Source organism: Tenrec ecaudatus, chromosome 14 (assembly GCF_050624435.1).
Source record: "Tenrec ecaudatus isolate mTenEca1 chromosome 14, mTenEca1.hap1, whole genome shotgun sequence".
NCBI classification, from domain to species: domain Eukaryota; kingdom Metazoa; phylum Chordata; class Mammalia; order Afrosoricida; family Tenrecidae; genus Tenrec; species Tenrec ecaudatus.
The window spans coordinates 127,310,705-127,317,733 of NC_134543.1; the positions used below are offsets into that span (position 1 = coordinate 127,310,705).

Consider the following 7,029-nt stretch of genomic DNA (forward strand, 5'->3'; position numbering starts at 1 on the left):
TGGTGCCAGAAGTTTTCTCCAATAAGTTTAAAGAACAGCAAGCCTGGACTGCCCCTTGTCCCGCCTCTTGTCCCTGGCCCTATAAAAGCCTGGAGAACAAAGAGCTCCGGGCTATTTCCCTTTTGGACACTGGATCCCTGTTGCGCTGGGCAGCTGCGGGAGGAAAGCCCTAGCTTGAGCTAGCAAATAAGCTCCTGTTGCCATTTTTGCATCTCAGCTGGTCGTGATTATTCTGTGCGCCCTAGGTGAGCTCGCCTTCCTTCCCTGAATCTAACAGTAAAGGATGCTAAACAAGGCAGCCAAATAGAACAACAAGGATTGGGATTTGTTTGTAAAACCTACTGCCCCTTGTTTGGAAGAAACTAAAAAGAAAAAGGCTGCTCCAAAAATGGTTCCCACTAAAGCAGGGTTTTTAGGAGCTGTCCAACAGGCTCCAAGAGAAGGGATGATTTCCTGAGGTGTTTCCCCATTACAGATGCTATAGATGAAGGGGAGCCTGAATGGGAACCATTGCCTTTAAAAGTACTTAAAGAACTTAAAAGTGCTGTTAAAGAAACTGGACCCACGTCCCCGCACACTATGCAGTTAGTGGGAAGTATAGGGAGTTTGGATGATTTCACAGAAGTGGATGGTTCCAGGGTACTCTTCTTTAGTGGCCACAATAATCCAGGAAAAAAAAGTGAAAAAAGCATTTTTGGAAAGGATGTTATTAATATTATCATTCCCTACACAGTTGAACAGTTAACCTATCTAATGGAAAATGATGATGATTGGCTAGTGGCCGTAACAGGGTATTTTATTTTTGAAATATATTACATCATCTTCCTAATAATCCCTCATTGCATTTTCTCAAACTCCACCCAGTCATTTTTCCAAAGCATACTTTAAAGCAACCATTACCAGGACCAGCTATTCTGGTGCTTACTAATGGGTCTTCTAACAGCACAGTTGTGACTATTATAGACTCTGAGAAAATAGGTACTGAAACCACAGAAACATCTGCTCAAAAGGTAGAGTTGATGGCTGTTTTGGAGGCTTTTAACAGATTATCTGCATTTCCTTTTAATCTTTACACGGACTCATATTATATTGTAAAACTATTTCCTCGTATTGAAACTGCCCCGCTTCCAGGAGATAAGACCACAATTTTTTCCCCTTTTGAGAAATTTACAGGCTTCAACTCATCAAAGAAAGCATCAATTTTTATTGGATATGTGAGAGCTCATTCCCAATTTCCTGGTCCTATACATGATGATAATATATTGGCAGATTTTTATATAAGGCCTCTCATTTTTTCTGCAGTTGAGGAAGCTAAAGAAAGCCATGCTATACACCACCAGAACTCTTCTGCACTTAGGTATCAGTTTCACCTTCCCCGAGAAACCGCCAGAGCTATAGTCAAAGATTGTCCAACGTGTCCTCCGAATGGGGTTTCTTTACCTATGGGAGTGAACCCCCGAAGTGTAAGACCACTGATTTGTGGCACATGGATTTAACTCATGTCCCACAATTTGGAAAATTGGCTTATGTGCATGTATGTACAGACACATATTCTCATGTAATTATGGCCTCTGCAAGGCAGGGGAAGCATATAAGGACATAATTCAACATCTTTTCATGTATTTGCTTATCTTGGCATACCCAGAGCTCTTAAAACATATAATGCTCCTGCTTACACTGGCAAAGCAATTAAGATTTTTTGTTCTACTTTTGACATTAATCATAATACGGGAATCCCCTATAATCCTCAAGGGCAAGCTATTGTGGAAAGAGCTCATCAAACTTTAAAAACTCAAATTGTGAAATTAATGGCTGGGGAATTCAAACATATTTCTCCTCATCATGTGCTAAATCATGCCCTTTTTGTGTTAAATTCTTTGAACTCTGATGAGAAAGGGCAAACTCCTATTTTAAGACATTGGGAAAAATCCCTGGTCAAATGGAAAGACCCACTTATCGGTCAATGGAAAGGGCCCGACCTTTTAATAACAGCGGGGCGAGGGTATGCTTGTATATTTCCACAGGACGCAGATCCCCCACCCCCAATTTGGGTTCCAGACCATCTCATCAGCCCAGCGAAGCAAAAAGAGGAAGGCACCTGCCTCCCTCTCTCGCTCGTCTGTGGTGCTGGGTAACTTTCAGTCGGTAATCAGAACACCCGCGGAATGTAGGATTTATGGAGTCACTTCAAAAAGATGACAGGAAAAGCAAAGAAAATGCACAAGGGCCGCACGTAGGCTTTGATATTTTTGACTCTGGTACGTGACTGAGCTGTTGGTGGCCGGAAAGAACACTTTGACAGGAGTCCTCTTCAGAGTCTGCACTACCTTGTTCTCCCTGCTGCCAGCAAACTGTCCCGGGCCTTGCTCAACTTTCCCGTCTCCCATGAGCCCTCAGCCCTGCATGGCACTGAGCCTCTGTGGCTGGTGGAGACGCCTCCTTCTCCATGGCAGGCCTTTCAGTCTGTGTGTTCTCCCAAACAGAATGGTTTCTTGCCTTGGGAGACTGTAACCATCTCCCAACGGATAGAAGATGGTCGTCTCTTTAGTTTGAAATGCTCGTGTCATTTAGCTTGAATTAATCTTCACTCTTACCCCGGGTTTCTAATTATGAGCCAGTAAGGGAGCATCCAATTTTCCCTCCCAATCCTCCATCTTGATTCCTTGGTAGCTTTTACTTAGTCTGGAACTACGAACCTTGACTTGTCCTCCATGCCACATACCCGTCTATCACTCAGTAGTAGCTATTGGCCAACTCATGGACTTCGCAGTGAGGATGGTCCAGGGTATAGCATCACTCTAGCCAAAAGGTCCCTAATCATCATGGAATCATTGGAGTCTACTTCTCAGAACCCCGGAGCCACGGACCATGGTTCACAGTGCTCTCATCATTCATAGGTGTCTTTTGTGCTGTGAGCCAATGGGGATTTCAGCAGTGGTGCAGTGATGTTAGACTACTTCATGGGAACATTAAATGTTTGACAGGTTAGTCTCTGGAAGTTAAAAACCTGTTATACATATGACGGTACGCATGTAAAACATGCGGCCATTTAGTGACTCCTTACTGTGGCCCAGGCGTTACGCCACATTCATAACACACATTGTCTCATTTAATTTTCACCCCAGCTAAGGAGTCGTTTACCATTACTAGCCCCAAATGACTGAGGAAGCTGGGCGTCCATGCGTCAGATCCTTGCCAAAGGCGGCACTGCCCGAACAGCAGACTCAGGTCCCCATTCTGAATGCCTCGCCCTCAGGGCTCCTGCATGCACTGCCCTTCAGCCCTCACCTGCGGCAGAGCTGGCGTAGCCACAGCCAGGACACACAGTTCCAGCACAGGAGACGGCCACCCTGGAGGCCATCCTGGGCTACACACTTTGATAAGCTGGATGAAATCATAAGACAAAATTGTTTAGATACACCCCCAAGAAATCTTAGTAGAGAGGGCACTAGAAGTCAACCCAAACATTCATAGGTAAGCATGAAAGAGTAATACTCTGCTGCTGATGGAGAGCTCCGGACAGAGAGAGCCATCTTTAAAGCCTGAACTAGACACTAGTTGGGTAAGATGTTTATGGTTATTATATGTTGCAAGTCTCTGATGACACTTATTCTCAGGCAGTCAGTACTAATCAGATGCCTGATAGAAGCCCAGATGCCAATCCACTGTGACCAGCAACTCAAATTATTTTCCATTACATCAGAAATGACAATATTACAGACCAGTTCAGTCAAAACGGACAAAACACAGGAGCAAACAACCCACCGTGAACGGAAGTGAACACACGGGGAAACACAGCTTGGACCCCGAGACTCGAAGCCACTCGAGCAGTCTGAGGGCATCCCAGTCAGGGACAGTGGCATCAGAGGAACAGGCTGCACGGAATTATGCACAGCTTTGCAAACAACGCTTACATGGATTCGATGAAAAGGTCGGCAATACTAAAAATCTAATGGATTCTGTAAGCAGAAGGAAGTTAACTGAAATACACCTCGAAAGGAATGAATCAGGAGAAAAGTACATAAACTCATAAAAACAAACTTATTTCAAGAACACTTTAGGAAATTTGAGAACAATGAAGATACGGTGAATATTTCTAAAATACCATCAGGAGGAAAAGTCAAGCTACTGACAAAGATGCAAAGTCAAAGGCCAGAAGGCAGTGGGACATTCTCCCCACAGGACAACCTCTGGGAGACCACGGAGTGAAATGGCCCATGCCGAGTACATATTAAATAAGACACTCTAGACCCGTGGTTCTCAAGCTTCCTCATGCCACGACCCTTCCATACAGTTCCTCATGTGGTGGTGACCTCCCCAACCATCACATTATTTTCGTTCCTACTTCATCACTGTCATTTTGCTACTGTTATAAATTGGGGCCCCTGTGAAAGGATCATTAGAGCCCCAAAGGGGTCGCGACCCACAGGCTGAGACCGTTGCTCTAGACGAAGGAGAAAATTTAACCACCGTTCCGGAAAGCACCCCTAAAGCACTCTACACTAAAAACAGTGGTGGCCAAATTGACAACGATAATAAATTATTTAGTGGGGTGAAAACACAGTACAGCTATCAATAAACTGAAAAGGCAACGTACAGCTGATAACTATGTGGAAGCTGTATGTGTATGGGTTTAATTGCTAAAAATCAATCATCCTAGCCACTCAATAACATAAAGTCAAACAATTTATAAAATGGGCAAGGGACTTGAGTAGACTTTGTCCAAAGAAGGGCCCGGGAGTGCAGAGACATTGCTCAGCAAGATCAGGCATGTGCGAGTTCGGACTTCACCACGAGTTCGGCTGTTCCTTTGGACGCGCGGGAGGGGTGCTGGTGACAATGTGGGGAAATTGGAGCCCTCTTCTGAAGCGATGGAATCTTAACATACTGCAACCACGTTAACAAAAACAGCCCTTTGAAACGTCGAACAACTGCATGGCCCAGCAATTCCGCTCCAAGGAGTATGCCCCGCAGACTGCGAAGCGGGGATTTGAGTTCCGGCAGTCCTCACCGTGGATTTGAATCTACGCAGAGGTGGCGGCGACACATCCGCAGAGAGCAGAGCCACAGTTCCTGCTCTCTCAGCAAACAAAGCAAAGGGGGAGCAGGCCCAGGGCCAATTCCATGGACAAAGAGGGCTGCTCCACTGGGACAGAGTCCATGCTCCTACGTATGTACAAGATACATGGCAGTGCATCTTCAAAATATAAAATGCAAGATGAACTGCATGACATGACGAGCTAAATCAACCAACCATAATGCTGGTGAGGAACTGGCATATTAAGTAGCTCGACACCAACAGTGAATGGGAAGATTTGCCCCAGAGGATACATACCGATCCCAGGACTAGCTACTATAGAATGCAGCTTGTTTAAACACACACACACACGGACACAGAAAACACAGCAAGTCTCCACAAAACTAAAAGGAGGTATTAAGCCGAATACAATGCTGCTTTAGAGATCAATAATAAAGAGATACGAGTTATGAGATTCTGAAGCATTCTTTTCAAAAATACAGATCAGAACATGATGATAATAGAAAAATGTGAGAAGTCAACAACAATGAAAACCCTTTATGGGGATAGACTGGAGCATACACATAGACATCTGCAGGCTAACTTTTGTGTGTGTGTGTGCAAAAAGTTAGCAAATAAAAAAGAGTAACCCCCAGACACATGGTAATCATACAGACAAGAAGCTGACAGTGTGAAAATGGGATGGGGTGGGGAGCACAAGAGAGCAGGGGAAAGGGAGGGAGAGGGAATCCATGAGGACCACCAAGAATTTAAACAGGAACAAAGTACAGCTACAGTAGCAGCTTCTTTTTATTTATTTTTTTATTTTATTTATTTATTTTTTTATCACTGTCCTCCCCTATTCAATCATGGCTGCCACAGGCAGGCAGGCAGAAAGCGCAAGGACATTCTCTCTTGCATCTGTAGGAAACCTTAAGAGCAGACAGTAACTGCTCCAGGTCTGTCAATAGATGCTTCAGTAGCAGCTTCTAATCCAGCGGTTTTCTCAACCTGTGAGTCTCAACCAAACGACCCTTTCACAGGGGTCGCTCAATTCAAAACAGTAGCAAAATGACAGTGATGAAGCAGCAACAAAAATAATTTTATGGTTGGGGTCACCATCACATGGGGAACTGTATTAAAGTTCCCGGCATTAGGAAGGTTGAGAACCACTGTTTTAAAACCAAAATAGAATGTAATTAACACATGCACTCCAATAAACTTGAAAACTGAGATGGAAATGAGCAACTTTCTAAGAAATATCATAGCTAAAGCCATTTTCAAAAAGAAAGAGTAATTCAAATCATTAAAGAAATTAGTCTAGCTACATGCACAAAATCCCATCAATCATCGATAACTTTATAGGTAAGCTTTAGTAAACATATATGAAACAGATAATTCAATTGTATACAAAATATTACAGATAATAGAAAATGAGGAAAACTATCAAGGCTAATTTGGTACAATGAAGTAACCTTAAGAAGAAAACCAAATGACATTACACAATTTATATTTTCAACATAAATCAAAAGCCCATGGTATAATATGAGCAAAACAAATCTAAGGTACATATGGAGGGGTAGGAGGAGGGAGGGAGGGAGAAAGAGAGAGAATATGAATATGAGAATCCTGCTGCTAACTGCAATACTGGTGGTTCAAAATCCACCACCACTCCCAAGGAGAAAGACGAGGCTGTCTGCTCATGTAAAGACTTTTTGTCTCAGAAACCGTATAGAGGGTAGCTAAGAGCTGGGGTGGTGGTGGTGGTGGTGGTGGTGGTGGTGGTGGTGGTGGTGGTGGTGGTGGTGGTGGTGGTGGTGTGTGTGTCTCTCTTTCCCTGGTACCATTGAGATTCATCCTGGGAAAATAACTATTTTCAAGTTAAACACTGTATTTACTATTATAGGTATGTTTATTATACATGATCTAAACTGGAACTCCACCTGATGACACGCACACATCACTTCCAGAGGGATTAGAGTCCTGCACAGGAAAAGCAGTGCTTGAAAGCA

At 43.7% G+C, this 7,029-nt stretch overlaps 1 non-coding gene across 1 annotated transcript; it reads right to left on the minus strand.

Moving 5' to 3' along the window:
* Window positions 1–5,864: 5,864 nt before the first annotated feature.
* LOC142427098 (small nucleolar RNA SNORA31) lies at window positions 5,865–5,994 on the minus strand. The gene has a single exon (XR_012779926.1). It is a non-coding gene; the product is annotated as a small nucleolar RNA SNORA31 (small nucleolar RNA).
* Between the last annotated feature and the right edge of the window lie 1,035 nt (window positions 5,995–7,029).